We start from the raw sequence: 16,904 nt of genomic DNA, 5'->3' as shown, positions 1-16,904 counted from the left end.
ACAGAGTCTCGCTGTGTCGCCAGGCTGGAGTGCAGTGGCGCGATCTCGGCTCACTGCAACCTCTGCCTCCCAGGTTCAAGCAATTCTCCTGCCTCAGCCTCCCGAGCAGCTGGGACTATAGGCGTGCGCCACCACGCCCAGCTGATTTTTGTATTTTTTAGTAGAGACCAGGTTTCACCATGGTCTTGATTTCCTGACCTCGTGATCCGCCTGCCTCAGCCTCCCAAAGTGCTGGGATTACAGGTGTGAGCCACCTGGCCCAGGCCCCTAACTCAGGTTTTAAAAAATAAAAATAAAATGCCTAAGGCTCCACGGGTCTAACACATCCTACCTGACCTGGAGGCAGCCAGTTTATGACCTCCAGTGAGGAAGAAGGAGGTGGAGAGCAGACATCTGAAATGGTGTTAAGTGCCTAGGGATCTAGCAATGAGTTGGATGTTGAGGAAACAGAGGCACAACACATGGAAATCAAATTCGCTTGCCAGGTCTTCTTGACTTACTGGACGATGGTGAACGGTCATCTTGGGAAGACCCCCTGCCCCAAATGTGCATAACGGAACCTACTCACTCAGAACAGCACGAGTTAGTTCCACTTACTGGTTTAAGAAAGCTCGGCCGGGCGCGGTGGCTCACGCCTGTAATCCCAGCACTTTGGGAGGCCGAGGTGGGTGGATCACAAGGTCAAGAGATCGAAACCGTCCTGGTCAACATGGTGAAACCCCGTCTCTTCTAAAACTACAAAAAATTAGCTGGGCATGGTGGCGCGTGCCTGTAAGCCCAGCTACTCAGGAGGCTGAGGCAGGAGAATTGCCTGAACCCGGGAGGCGGAGGTTGCAGTGAGCCCAGATCGCGCCATTGCACTCCAGCCTGGGCAACAAGAGTGAAACTCCGTCTCAAAAAAAAAAAAAAAAAGAAAGAAAGAAAGCTCAAAGGGCAAAGGCAAAATAAAAGCTGCTGCCTCCCTAAAAGCCTCACTGTAATACCTGCAGGGTATTAAGTAGCTGTGACTAGATTTCATCAGTTATGGTCAGACTCATTAGCATCCATTAGTATCTTTTGAAGTCCTGAGGAGGTCCAGGGAGATTCAAGCCCTGAAGTGATTTTATTTTGGCGGTTCAGTGCTGAGAAACCAAGATAAGAGTCTCCAGGAGACAGAAAATAACAATAGAGGTTCACAGTGGAAGGACTGTTGGCTGAATCTGTTCGGTAAGGTTAGTCTTGCCTTCCAGAGGGCCTTTGACTGGTAAGGACGTCTGAGTGTTAGCCCTCCACTGAGCTCTTACTGCGTACCTTGGCCAATTTGTTTAATCTTTTACACTTGGTTTTCTCATCTATACAATTGGTATAATGATAGCAAGGCTAAGAGCTTGTGGAGGAGGTTTCATGTATTTATCATAGTGCAACATGAAAGTTAGCACGTGTGTGTGTGTGTGTGTGTGTGTGTGGAGAGACAGCATGCATCACAAGTGCATGCTGTCTCTCCACACACACACAAAAAATCTAAAAACGCAGATATGTTTGTCTTGTCTTTTAGTCTGTTATCTCCAAATGGTAGACTAAACTGATATCACAGACACACATTTAATGAGCTGTTTAAAATCACGGTCATCTCTTGGAAACATTCATACTGGTTTCATTTCAAAGGCAGTGTTGTTTGAAGGCTATGAAGTACCTTATTGGAAAGCTTCAGTAAACAGTATCTTATTTCACTGAGAATTTCTGGAAAGTTACTTCAGAATTTTTCAAGATAGTACAAGACAGTCCTGCTCCACTCAAAAGAAGCAAAGGGTAATTTAGTGGCTGAGGATTGAAATTAAATCATGTTGCCAAAACAGTGTGAGGAATCTCGCTGAGGACTTTAATGGTATCATTCTCATTTTCATGAAAGCTAAGTACAACTTAGGGTTTCTGAGGCACTCTCTTACCGCACGCTTCTTTCATTTAATGTTTCATCTTTACCGCCACTTTGATGTGGGGATTTGTTTATTTTGTAATTATTTTGTTTAAAGACACTATGATTATTTCACTGTTGTGCCCATTCTTGCAATCCTTGGGGTGTTTAAAATCTAACTATCACAGGCAATCTCTAGGGTCATTCTGCCAAAAGAAAATGATGGGATGAAAATCCCACACACATGCAAGAAACAGCCAGGAATATAGTAGAGTTAAATTAAATGTATACTAAATACAGGATAAATGCATCAAGTAGAATGCAGATGTGATCTCACTCTAATCCAGGCTTGTGCATTTTAAGCACCTCTTCCCTCCAGCCAGTGCTGTTGGTGGCAAAGAGCTGGTCGTGGGTGGCCCTGGAGACACCGTCTCCTTTTGGATGATTCTGCCCCAGAGCAAGGACCTGGGTGAGAGCTGCAGGCAGCAACACTGCTTTGGCCCTCCACATACAAAGACATATTCTTAGGCTTAAGAAAAAAAACTGACCTTGTAGCAGGAGCAGCTGCTGGAAACGGATCTCTTGAACACCGAATAAAGGAGGGAGGAGTTTATTTGGCCAGGAGACCAGGCAGTACTTTGTCAAAAACCCAGCCCATCTAACAAAGGACGGTTCATCCTTTATATAGGCTTTTACTTTAGATGTTACACGTGGAAGAATCTTAGGTTCATACTTTTAGGACTCACATGTGAAAAGGTTTTGGATTACAGTTGCAGAAATCACATATGAAAGGGTTCTGGTTTACAGTTTTAGGACTCACATGTGAAAAGGTTTCTGGTTTGATCTTGTTTTAAGTAAAAATAGTGCTTTCTAGAGAGTTTCCCCAAGGCCTAGCCTGTCACCTATAGGAAGGTAAAACCAGAGGCACCAGTCGGTCAACCTTTTCTTGTATTGAAATGCAGCATGATAGTCAAAGGGGAAGTTGATCTGAGAAGCCTGGGTCTCCCTCTTCAACCTGACATGTTTCCTCGGAGCAAAACTCTTCTGCCCTTAGGACATCATCTCTCACCATCATGTTCCTTGGTTCCAAAGCAAAGGATTGCCCAGGGTTCCTGTGAAGGGCCAGTGTTGGGTGTGAAGGCACACAGGGGGGCTGGTAAAGGCAGTTCTTGAAACTGATGGCTGTTGGAAATTAGATACGTTTCTCATGTTGCCATTTTCATATGAAAATCCTAAAAGTAGAGAGAAATTCACTTAGGTTTCTTGTGATCATGAGTTTTCATAATCAAAATTATGGTATCAGTTAACTTAGTGTGTAGGTGCTTTTAAAATAAAAGGAAAAGTGACCTGTATGTTATCATTATGTTGTTATTATGAAACAGAGTTTGTATAGTTATTAGTTGTATGCAAAACACTTTCCTACACTTGAGCTCATTCAAGTCTACCAATGAGGTAGCAAAGACAAGAATGTTAATGATGGTGATGATGGCGATGACAGTGTTTATCGTAGCAAAAGGCACTGAGATCCAGACACATTCACGACTGGTAAATGTCAGAGTCATTACTATTGTGACTTTTAAAACCATTATTTCCCACTTCACACCGTTGCCCTATACCAACATTTTGTAGATTAAGTCCTGTTACGGAGCTCTGTGGGCATAAGCTTCTTACCCACTTAAACAATAACAGTAAAGCTGAATCAGTTGCACTGGGAGCCTGGATGTAATAAGATCCTTTAACATGTAAATGGCATTCAGTATACCCAAAGTACCAGAAACATAGGACTTGTTGTAATACAGTGCTGCCACATCATCCACCTGAGAACACCGGTTCTGGGGACATAGTTAATGAAACCACTGCAGTCTTCTCTGCTACAGCAGCTGAGTTCTCTACAAGCCTTCTTGCCCTAGTATCTAGCATGGCACCCAGCAAAAGTTAGGGCGCAGTGCAATTTTTCACTGAATGCTTTATAGAAACATATCATTTACCTCTTCCTAAACATGACTGATGTTCACTCATTTAAAATATTGATCAATAAACATACATCTTTGAACACACAAATATGCCTCTCCTGTTAATAAACAAAATGTGCACAAAGTATATTTTCCCTCTTTCTATTGATTTGCATTCCTGTTCCAGACAGAAATCCTCTCGAATAAGCTGTCGACATCATTTTGAAGCTATGATGTGTACCTGAAATCTCTCATGACTGTCTTTTTCCCCTCTTATTTTGTTGCCTTAGTTCAATCACCTCACAATATCTTTAATTCGATTCTTTATTAAGCTGCTTCTAAACAAGCAAACTGCCCCAGTTTACTCACAGTAAAACAAAAACTAGCAAATGGAGTTACTGGGTTAGTACAGACTAATCAGATGCTCATAGTTTCAATGAATGTTTGGTGAGTTCCTGAAAGCACATGGCTACACAGATACCTAATTTTAATGCTGTTGTTTTTAGCGGCACTAAGAACAACAATCCTTTTTCTATAAATCATTATTTCCCTTTGCAAACAGTTTCGATCCATTATTTTCTGTCCTTTAAATATATTAAATATCAAATATATTATTTCATGAGCCTATGAAGTATGGGAAGTTTAGAGTGCAGGGTTTCAGACAATTCTTCCAAATCTGAGGACTGGGCCCACAGGTAAGTGAAGGTTCTTATTATTGGATAGAACAAAAAAACTGAGCTGGGCTTGGGGGCTTATGCCTGTAATCCCAGCACTTTGGGAGGCTGAGATGGGCAGATCACAAGCTCAGGAGTTTGAGATCAGCCTGGCCAACATGGTGACACCCCCTCTCTATTAAAAGTACAAAAATTAGCTGGGCATGGTGGTGCACACCTGTAATCCCAGCTACTAAGGAGGCTGAGGCAGGGGAATCACTTGAATCCAGGAGGCAGATGATACAGTGGGCCAATATTGTGCCACTGCACTCCAGCCTGGGTGACAGAGCAAGACTCTGTCTCAAAAAAAAAAAAAAAAAAGAAAGAAAGAAAGAAAGAAAAAGTAAAAAGAAAAGAAAGAAAGAAAAAGAGAAAACAAAATAGAAGGGATTACTTAATAATTATTTCCATCAGGTGCAGTGGCTGACACTTGTAATCCCAACACTTTGGGAGGCGGAGGCTCGTGGATCACCTGAGGTCAGGAGTTCGAGACCAGCCTGACCAACATAGTGAAACCTCGTCTCTATTAAAAATACAAAAATTAGCTGGGCATGGTGGTGTGTGCCTGTAATCCCAGCTACCAAGGAGGCTGAGGCAGGAGAATCGCTGGAACCCAGGAGGCAGAGCCTGCAGTGAGCCGAGATGACACCACTGCACTCCAGTCTGGGCACAGAGCAAGACTCCATCTCAAAATAATAATAATAATAATAATTAAATAAATAAATAATGTCCAAAGGCTGTATCCTTAGTGGCAATAATTTAAGAGAGGGTGATTCTCAACATGAGGTGGTCCCCAAACCAGAAGTAACAGCATCATCTGGGACCCTATTAGAAATGCATATTCTCTGACCCCATCCAGACCCACTAAACCAGAAGTCCTTCAGGTAGTTCTGATACATAATTTAAATCAATGTTTCTAACAGCTGAAGATGCTTTTCCCCCCAAGGGGAGAAAAAAAACAAAGGGATAACGGTGATGATTATTTCCATTTTTTTTCATCACTAGCAGCTGATGCTGTGAAGTGATTACAAGTTATCAGCGAGGTTTTAAATTTATGATTGTGCCTACATGAACCTCTTCATAGGTTGCTCTTCCGTTTGACAAGATGTAAGGCAAGCAGGCTTGAAGAGGGTGTACCGAAGACCCACCCAACATTAGACATCCTGATCTGGATTTGTTTCTCCTCTTCATTTCCTGAACTGACCTGACTATGGATTAATGCTATCTTTAACTCTAGTTTTAAGGCCTTAGAGAGTTGATAGTCACATATCATTTCCATGATCACATGTCATTTCCATTAGGAACCACAGTCATTGTTAGATCTGAGATGGGTCCTATGTACCCATTGTGCCTTAGATTTTAGACTCCATAATAATGAAATTTAACATGGAAATGTTTCCTGTTGTATTTAACATAACACGTTTTGACCTGCCCAACCCAGGATGAAACAACAGAAAACCATAAATAGATTTTAAAAGCAATCAAATGCAGTGCAAATAATGATCCACGTTCAAGGTTCAACCTTGAAATTCCAGAAAGATTGGCTGGCTTTACAAGGTTTACCCACTCATTATATTCACATCCACCTTTTTTTAGTATCTAACTTGACTGTTTTGAAAGACAATTATCACAATTTGTTTTTTTTAACCAGGATTTGCCTATGTATAGTTTATTTCACTAACTGTCAAATATTTGCTGCCTTTGGGGGTAGTATCTTTAAAAAAATATTAGATGGCCGGGCGTGGTGGCTTACACCTGTAATCCCAGCACTTTGGGAGGCCGAGGCAGGTGGATCACCTAAGGTCAGGAGTTTGAGACCTGCCTGACCAACATGGTGAAACTCCATCTCTACTAAAGAGTACAAAAATTAGCCAGGCATGGTGGCAGAGGCCTGTAATTCCAGCTACTCAGGATCTGAGGCAGGAGAATTGCTAGAACCCAGGAGGTGGAGGTTGCAGTGAGCCAAGATCACGCCATTGCACTCCAGCCTGGGTGACAGAGTGAGACTCTGTCTCAAAACACACACAAAAAAACCAAAAAACAAACCAAAACTAGATGGCAGTAAGTTTGTCAGGGTGCTGCTTTAGGTGGACAAGATTTCTCTGGTGGAATTAATTATATCTGACGCTATATAGTGTGGTGTTTAAAATCCAGAAACCAGAGTCGGAATGCCTGGTTTAAACCCAGCCTTCCCACTTCCTTTGTGTGAGTGTGTATGAAAAGTATGTTTCCAACTTAATCCTCCATGTCCGTTTCCTTGTGTGTAAAATGCTGATAATAACACTATCTCCCTCATAGGTCTTTGTCAGAATTAAATTAGTTAAACCAGTGATTCTCAACGTGTGGTCCCCAAACCAGAAGTAACAGCATCATCTGGGACCCTATTAGAAATGCATATTCTCTGGCCCCCATCCAGACCCACTAAACCAGAAGTCCTTCAGGTAGTTCTGATGCCAATAAAAGTTTGAAAACCCCTGAGTTAAAACATGTAAAACATGGAGCGCTGCCTGGTACATAATGAGTATTCAATAAACATTCACTATTATGATCATCAAACCTCTGTGGGCTTCTCTTTTACAATGTAGTTATGTTCCTGTCTCTCCTTTTTTTTTTTTTTTTAGAACAGGCCTATTTCTGAAATGTTTCTGGCTTCCATATGCCTCTGGCTTTTAGGGAAGCACAGCGGCCTGCTTGGGTCCTTCCTGGCTTGCTGGACTGTCCTGCCTGTCATCTTCCATGACTCCTGTATGGATCTTGCTGCTTAAGGACCAACAGTGTTTGCTTTTCCACAATGCTCATGACTTTGTGAGGAAGGGAATGGACCCTCACGCTGACAGTGCATGTCCACGTCACTAGTTTCCTATAGAAAACCATCTCCATCCTCAACTCCAGGGGACCCCATTCATATCCCGTTCTATAGAACCTGCCCAACCAAGGTGTGCTTCTAAAGAAAAGGAAGGGGCTCCCAGTCTCTACTAAAAATACAAAAAAAATTAGCTGGGCGTGGTGAGGCATGCCTGTAATCCCAGCTACTCAGGTGGCTGAGCAGGAGAATGGCTTGAACCCGGGAGGCGGAGGTTGTGGTGAGCCAAGATCACGCCATTAGCCTGGGCAACAAGAGCGAAATTCGGGGGAAAAAAAAAAAGGAAGGAAGGGAGGAAAGGAGGGAGGGAGGGAGGGAGGGAGGGAGGGAGGGAAAGGTGCTGACCTAGCACCGAGAACAGTATTTCTGATAAAGTGCAGACGCAGCCTCTCAGCAAGCGTCCTCAAAGGGCTGGCCTTGCTCATGCAGTAGAGCTGGGAAGGCTTATTTGGGACTTGGGCACCACATAAGAAGTAAAGAGGCAATGTCATACTGGCAGGACTTTTGACAAAGAAAGCTTGTTATGAAAGGCCCATCCTCACTCAAATTAATAGATTAATTTAGCCAACAGAAAAAAGAGTAGCAAGTGTCCTCCCAAAGAGTACAGTATGGAAAGGGTATAGGGGTGCGGGGAGCACCTTTACAGTGGAGAGAAGTACCCTTACACCGCCTCTGCAGGGGATCTGGGTCAACGCCAGCAGTTCCAAGTCACACTGACAACATGTGGCCTTGATATGATGTGATAAGAATGGCTCTTCACCCCTGTGGTCTTCCTCCACAAAATCCATAGCCCCACTTGAATCATGAAAAATGCGTCAGACAGAACCCAATTGTGACCAACGTTCTTCAAAACTATCAAGGTCCTCAAAAGCAAGAAAAGTCTGAGAAACTGTCACAGTCAACAGGAGCTTCAGGAGACAATGACTGACAGCTGAGTGTCATGTGAACAAAATCCTGGAACAGAAAAGGGACATCTGGTAAAAACGAAGAAAATCTGGACAGTGTGGACTTCAGTTAATAACAATGTGTTGATATTGATTCGTTAATTGTGACAAATACACTATGCTAATGCCTTAGTCTGTTCAGGCTGCTATAACAAGATACCATAGACTGGGTGGCTTATCCGCAGCAGGAATTTATTTCTCACAGTTCTGGAGGCTGGAAAGTCTAAGTCCAAGTCACTGCCAGATTTGATGTCTGGTGAGGGTCCATCTTCTAGTTCAAACATGGCTCCTTCTCACTGTGTCTTCCCATGGTAGAAGGGACAAGAATCTTTAACTCCATCCATGAGCACTCTAATCCCAAGACCTACTCACCTACCAAAGGCCTCACCTCCTGTTAGCATTACCCTGTGGCTTAGGATTTGAACGTATGAACTGGGGAGGACTGTGGAGAAACACATTTAAACCACAGAGCTAATGTAGAATATTAATAATAAAGAAAATTGGGTGCGGGGTTTATGGAAACTCTCTAAGTGTGGAGAATGTAGAAACTCTAATATCTTCAGAATTTTTCTGTAAATTTTAAACTTAATCTGAACGTCTAAAAAAGTTTATTATACACACACACACACACACACACACACACACACAGCAAGAGAGAGAAGTTATACATAGCCCTTATGTTTCAGGTCTACCCCACATTTCTAGTCTTATTTTCCCTATCTAAACCTTGTATGTCAGCCACTATAATAAAATTTCCTTAAGGTCGAGATGCTACTATGTTTATTCCCCACAAAATCTTGTACACAGGAAGTGCTTAATTATTTGAGAATTTGACAGAAGTGGGCAGAGAAGAAGAAAGGCAGAGGCATGACCTTTTTGAAAAATAAATGAGTTTTCTTAGTTCTTAGAAGATTCAATAGATTAAGTTGAGATCATAAAGTATAAGTTAAGAAAAAATTCTACCTGAGGAAACTCATGAAACAAAAATGATGGTGAGGAAACGGAGTGCTGTTTAATTGACCAGAAAATAATTAGCAAATTAATCAGCACATTGCCTTTTAAATGTTCTACTTCAAAAGACGCAGACATTTTAAGGCCAAATGATATCATCAATTCCAGTAAACCGTTATTGATGGCATCTGGAGAATGTTCTCCTGTTATAGCCTTACCTAACCTCACATAAGAGACTCTTTAAGAAACAATGCAATAGTCTTGATATTCGTTGCAGACACTGCTTCTTGCAGTGAGGGAATTACCTGATAATTATTCCCTCACCTTCCTGACAAAGAACTCGATTGGTTCAGGTATCTCACAACGTGCTCAGGAAAGGTAGGCTCTTCCCCAGGCCCATGTGGTTAACCAAGACTGCTCTAAAACTTCTTCAGAATCCCACCTTTGCAATGATTGGTTTAAGGCTAGGGAGATTACCTAATTTTGAACAATCATGTAAGAGAAGGAAGAAATTTACTAGGGGGTTTATGGGAACAGGTGTTTTTGTTCACTATTCAGGGACACACAGGAAGCAAGCTCCCTCTTGGTGGTTGTATATTCTGTGGTCTACACATGCTGCAGGCAACTGGGCTGTCCGCCTGTGACCGAGATGAGCCAAGCCAACAAACTAAGCTGCACAAGAAAGATAACATTTGAGTGCTTGAATTAACCGTGAAACTGCCCTATTTCTATATTTTGTGAAACGTTCACACTTTCCCCATTGTGTAAGCCATTGGTGGTTGGGTATTGTATTATTTGTACCCAAAATCGTCTTAATTAACAGATGTTCAACTGTCTATACCCTTGTTAGCTCCAATAGTGCTCCAGTTGTTTCATCTCTACCAAGCTGAAAATTTATTTGAGCAGGGAAAATAATCACCATATTTTTCAGGTTATAATTAGTTTTTCATAATTCAATTTTTTTTGTTTGTTTGTTTTTGTTTTTTTTTTGAGACGGAGTCTCTCTCTGTCACCAGGCTGGAGTGCAGTGGTGCATTCTCGGCTCACCGCAACCTCCGACTCCCTGGTTCAAGTGCTTCTTCTGCCTCAGCCTCCCGAGTAGCTGGGATTACAGGCACGTGCCACCACACCTAGCTAATTTTTTTGTATTTTTAGTAAAGACGGGGTTTCACCATGTTGGCTGGGATGGTCTCGATCTCCTGACCTCATGATTTGCTCACCTTGGCCTCCCAAAGTGCTGGAATTACAGGCGTGAGCCACCGCACCCAGCCAATTCAATGTTTCTAAAATCATGATACCTTTCAATGTATATATTTAATATGAAAATGTTGGCTGGGCCTGGTGGCTCACACCTCTAATCCTGGCACTTTCTGGGGCTGAGGCAGGTGGACCATGAGGTCAGGAGTTCAAGACCAGCCTGGCCAACATGGTGAAATTCTGTCTCTACTAAAAATACAAAAAAATTAGCTGGGTGTGGTGGTGCACACCTGTAATCCCAGCTACTCTGGAGGCTGAGGCAGGAGAATCGCTTGAACCCAGGAGGCAGAGGTTGTGGTGAGCGGAGATCACGCCATTGCAGTTCAGCCTGGGCAATAGAGGAAGACTCCATCTCAAAAAGAAAAAGAAAAAGAAAATGTTTCTTTTTCCTGAAAACATATTATTGAATTTATAGCACAGATTAAAACAATTGTGTCTTAAACTCTGAGAAATGTGATAGTAGATTCAGCTTTATCCCCAAGAAAAAAGAGATATATAGAAAATGCCTAAAGGACTTGGTAGAGGGTCGGGCACAGTAGCTCACGCCTGTAATCCTAGCACTTTGGGAGGCCAAGGCAGGTGGATCAGCTGAAGTCAGGAGTTGAAGACCAGCCTGGGCAACATGATGAAACCCCCCCGTTGCTACTAAAAATACAAAAATTAGTTGGGCTTGACGGCAAATGCCTATAATCCCAGCTACTCCGGAGGCTGAGGCAGGAGAATCTCTTGAATCCGGGGAATGGAGGTTGCAGTGAGCCAAGATCACACCACTTCACTCCAGACTGGTCAATGGAGCGAAACTCCATCTCAAAACAAAAACAAAAAAAACTTGGTAGAAATATGTTCAAATTGATGTCTAATGTTTTCACCTGGTAAATTTAAGAGCTGGAAGTATCCTTAGCAATTGCTTAATTCAAGCCCCTTTATATATAAACACAAACAAGTGTGTGGTGCACATATGTCTATCCACATATGGATCCACAGAAAAGAGATGGAACACAGTCAGACAGTATAATTCCAGAAGGGCAGAACTGAAAGATGCAAACAGAATCAAAGGGCCTCTTTTTGTAGTATGGGAGAGCAGAAATGTTAAATAGATTGACTATAGTTACATGCAATCAATATAAAATAAAAACTATATTTTTTGCTTTCATTGTTTTGTTAATAAAACAGATTTCTATTAGTTTTTGTGAAACAGAATGTCATAATTTCTAAGTTATAATTTTTTGTTAATATTTTGCAGAGAAACCATATTTTTCAGACTATTCACAATTGTGTCTTTTTGTGTCCAAGATTCTAGGTAGTTGTGCCACAGAGCTCTATATTTGGAACTTGGCTACTTAAAGATAGAAAAAAAATTCTAAAATAGCCAAGTAATACTATAAATATCTTTATTTCAATAAATTTGAAAATTAATACAAAACAATACTGTAGACAATGATTATAATTGATTCAAGAAATTTATATATCACGAAAGAAAAAAAATCCCTATAGCATTAAAGAATCCAAGTCAGTGAAAAAGAAATAAACAAAAAACAACATGACCAAAGCACACTTATATAGTTTTACAAGCAAGTTCACTAAACCTCTGAGAAACAAACCCTTTAATTAACCAACTGTTCTTGTAATAGGAAAAGGTGGAAAGCACCCCAGTTCCTTTCTGTAAAGCTACTATTAATACAACGCTGAAAAAGAGATAATATCAGAAAAAGAAATCACAGGGTCGGGCTCGGTGGCTCAGGCCTGTAATCCCAGCACTCTGGGAGACCAGGAGGGGCAGACCACGAGGTCAAAAGTTCAAGACCATCCTGGCCAACATTTGAATCTATTAAAGACACAAAATTAGCTGGGCATCGTGGCACCCAGCTACCCCAGAGGCTGAGGCAGGAGAATCGCTTGAACCTGGGAGGCGGAGGTTGCAGTGGGCCAAGATTGCACCACTGCACTCCAGCCTGGGCGACAGAGCGATACTCCGGCTAAAAAAATAAATAAATAAATAAAAATAACAGACCAAATCAACTAACATGGATGTAAAAACTCTAAAGATTTGCAATCAGAATCCAACAATGTTTTATTTCTCCGTAATGTTGAAGAGCCTTATTTTTTTTTACACCAGCTTTACTGTTTTATTACATGTATCTTATATCACCACAAATTTGTTTACATACAATTAAGTGTATGCATTCTAAGTTTACAATTCAGTGGGTTTTAGCAAATGTAACCAACCATGGTTATATTCAATTTCAATATAGAACATTTCCATAACCCCCCAAAAATTCCCTGTGCTATTTCTTTTTTCTTTCTTTCTTTAGAGTATCTCTCTGTCACCCAGGCTGGAGTGCAGTGGCGCGATCTCAGCTTACTGCAACCTCCACCTCCTGGGTTTGAGCGATTCTCCTGCCTCAGCCTCCTGAGTAGGTGGGATTATAGGCACCCACCACCACTCCCGGCTAAATTTTGTACTTTCAGTAGGATGGGGTTTTGCCATGTTGGCTAAGCTGGTCTTGAACTCCTGACCTCAGGTGATCCACCCACCTCGGCCTCCCGAAGTACTGGGATTACAGGCATGAGCCACTGCGCCCAGCATCCCTGTGCTATTGCTATATTTATGTCATGCAAGGCGGACATTTGCCTCATTGCTGAAGTCATTGTTGGTTGGATTTTGTATTATTTGTGCCCCAAATTGTCTTAACTAACAGACACTCAACTGTAAATCCCACATGGTCAGCCCCAGGTCTGCTTTCTGTTACTACAGATCAATTTTTCCTCTTCTAGACTTGCATGTAAATGCACTCATACACGAACTCCATTGAGGCTAGCTCCCTGCATTCAGCACAGTGCGTTTCCATCCTTTATGTTGTCAAGTGTATTGACATTTTGTTCCGCGTCATTGCTGCGTAGGATTTCATTGTATCAATATGCCGCTACTGATGTATCCATCCTCCCGCTGAGAGGCGCTGGGTTGGTTTCAGGTTGGGTTCTAAGCAGACGCTTAGAGGGAGTTTGGGATGCAATGTGCTTGCTGGGGACCAACACCTGTGAAAAGCAGGGAGAGGAAGCAGGCTTGGAAAGAGGAAGAAGGCAAACAGTGATGTGGTCTGACACAAGCTTGGCCAGTGCTGCAGAAAGCTCAAGAGCAGGTGTGACCATCAGAACTGTCCAGAGGTGGCACAAATGGCCTTTCCTTCATAGTTCCACCTTGCTCAGTGACAAGATATGCAGCATTCCACAAAGGGCATCAGGCAGCCCCTAATGCAGCTGACACCTGGAGTTGATGAAACTCTCGCGGCTGGGTAGCACGTCTCTGCTTGAAAGGGGACCTCAGCGGCTCATATCTCACCAACAATGGGTGGTTTCCAGGTTTTGTTTTTTGCTATGGTGAATAAAATTGCTGAATAAGCATGCAAGTATAAGTCTTCCTGTAGGCATACTTACGTTGTATTTCTCTTGGGTAAAAACCTAGGGATGACACTGCTGGGCTATATGTTAAGCGTAGATTTAACTTTATAAAAAAAACTGTAAACCATGTTCCAAAGTGGTAGCACAATTTTCCATCAGCACCAGCATATCTCAGTGTCTCACTGCTCCACATCCTTGCTAACTCTGGGTGTCATCAGACTTCAATGTCATGCTGGGACAAAGTGATAGTTCACTGTGGTTGTAACTGGTATTTCCCTGGTGGCTTGGTGGTGGTGATCAGCTTTTCATGTGCTCATTGACCACTGGTTATCTTCCTTCGTGAAATAGCTGTCCAAATTTTTTGCCCATTAAAAAAAATTGAGTTATTTGTCTTTTTATAATTGAATTATAAGAGTTATTTATTGGAAAAATGTTTGTTGTCAGATATATATCATATATAATAAAACATGAATATTTTCTCCCAGTCTGGCTTGCCTTTTTGGTCTTTTAAATCATCTGAAATGATACACGTTTTAGTATTATTATAAATATTTTATCTTATGCTTAATGCTTTGATGTCCTAACAAATTTTTGCTATTTCGAAGTTGCAAAACGATTCTTCTATGTTTTTTTCTGGAAGCTGGTTTTGTTGTTGTTTCAGAGACAGTGTCTCACTCTATTGCCCAGGCTGGAGTGCGGTGCGATGATCACAGCTCATGGCACCCTTAATTCCTGGGATCAAGCTCTCCTCCTACATTAGCTTCCCAAGTAGCTAGGACTATAGGTACACACCGCTGCACCCTGCTAATATTTGTTTAGAGGTGGAGTCTTGTTATGTTTCCCAGGCTGGTCTTGAATTTCTGGCCTCAAGCAATCTTCCTGCCTGGCCTCCCAACATGTTGGGATTACAGGCATGAGCCACAATGCCCAGCATTCTAGAATTTTTATCATTGTAAATTTGTATTAAAATCTGTGATATCTTTTGAGTTTATTTTGTGAGGGAAAGGCCAAGGTTGATTTTTTTTTAAATTCAGAAATCTAGTTGTTTCAGCACCGCTTGTTGGAAAGATGATCTTTTCCTCATTTAATTGTCTTGGCACTTTTGTTGAAAATTAATTTGCAAAAGTAATTGTGCTTAGAAAAAAAAGAAAATTAACCATATATGTGTGAATCTATATCTGAACTCTCTATTAGATTTCATTGATTTATATATACTTTTACATAAATTTCACACTGCCTTAATTACTTTTTAGTGAATCTTGAAATCAGGTAGTGTAAGTTCTTCAATTTTTTCTTTCATTTTCAAAAGTGAAAATGAAAGTGTTTTGACTATTTCAGGTCATTTGCATTTCAACATAATTTTAGAGCCAGTTGTCAATTTCTATCCCCCAAAGAGATTGCTATGATTTTAATTAACTTTACATTAAATCTGTAGATCAGTTAAGAAAAATAGTCTTTTTTAAAAGTACTGAGTAATTCACTTCACAGACACAATATATTTGTCCACCACTTGTTTAGATATTCTTTAATATCTCTTGACAGTTTTGTTGTTTTCAGTGTACAGATCTTTTAATGTTTTGGTAAACTATCCCTAGATCCTTCGTGGTTTTGATGCCATTGTAAATGATGTTGTTTAAAGATGGTTTTATTATTTCTTTTCAATGTATATCATTTTCTTCCTTTCTCCCCCTCCTCTTCCATCTCATCCTCCTTCCCTTTCTCTTTTCTTCCTATTTTCTTCCTTTCTTTTTGGCAATGTTGATCTCAAGTGGTAAGACCATATAGCTTTACCTCGTTCCCAGTCTTACGGAAAAAAATGTTCAGTCTCTCTCCGTTAAGTGTGATGTTAGCATTAAGTGTATCGTAGAGGAATTTTATCAGGTTGAGGAAATTCCTTTCTATTTCAGCTTTGCTTAGATTGTTTATTATCTGCGGGTGGCAAAAAAAAAAAAAAATTTCAGTTGCTCCCATCCTCGTGAACACATACTATCACCAGTTATCTCACATTTTAGCTATTCCAGTGGGCATAGGGCTGCATCTTGTTTCGATTTTTGTTTTTCTGAGACGGAGTCTTGCTCTGTCATCCAGGTTGGAGTGCAGTGGTGCCATCTCGGCTCACTGCAACCTCCGCCTCCAGGATTCAAGCGATTCTCCTGCCTCAGCCTCCCGAGTAGCTGGGATTACGGGCGCACGCCACCACGCCCAGCTAACTTTTGTGCTTTTAGTAGAGACAGGGTTTCACCATGTTGACCAGGCTGGTCTCGAACTCCTGACCTCAGGTGATTCACCCGCCTCAGCCTCCCAAAGTGCTGGGATTACAGGTGAGCCACCACGCCTGGTCCTGTTTTGGTTTAATTTGTACTTTCCTTATAGATAACAATGTAGGACACCTGCTGCATTTGCTTGTTGAACATTGGGATATTCTTTTCTATGACGTGCTTAATTTCAAAATTAGGTTTTCTTATTATTTGTAGGAATTCTTCATCTATCCTGGAGAAGTTTGTGTCAAGTGTATGCACTGTGACTATCTCCTAGTCTTTGATTTGCTTTTCACTTTATTAATGGTGTATTTGGTAAATAGAAATTTAATGTTTTGATGAGGTCCAGCTGCATGCTTCTGGATATTTGAAATATTTTGTAATTAAATATTTTAATTGGAAAAAGTAGAAAAGGGAAAGCCTTTCTCTTTCCCTCTTAGACAGAACACATGGTTCGAAGGCTCATTCCCCCCTCCCTCCTCTCTCCCCGTCCTATTTTTGTACTACCGTGTATCCAACTCCAGGGTGGCTCCTCTGCCCCGGCTCCCTGCCCTCCCGGGCTCTCCAGGGTGAGCCTGTGGCGGCCCCAACTCGCTTGGGGGACAGCGAGCGAGGAGCGTGGAGGGAGGAGGGGGAAGAGAGGGAAGGGGAAGGGGAGGGAATGCGGGTTCGCGGC

The sequence above is a fragment of the Sapajus apella genome, unplaced genomic scaffold, assembly GCF_009761245.1.
Source record: "Sapajus apella isolate SASKATOON/1434 unplaced genomic scaffold, GSC_monkey_1.0 scaffold114, whole genome shotgun sequence".
Taxonomy (NCBI): domain Eukaryota; kingdom Metazoa; phylum Chordata; class Mammalia; order Primates; family Cebidae; genus Sapajus; species Sapajus apella.
The sequence above is the reverse complement of the archived record's forward strand: the minus strand, read 5'-3'. Positions refer to the sequence as shown.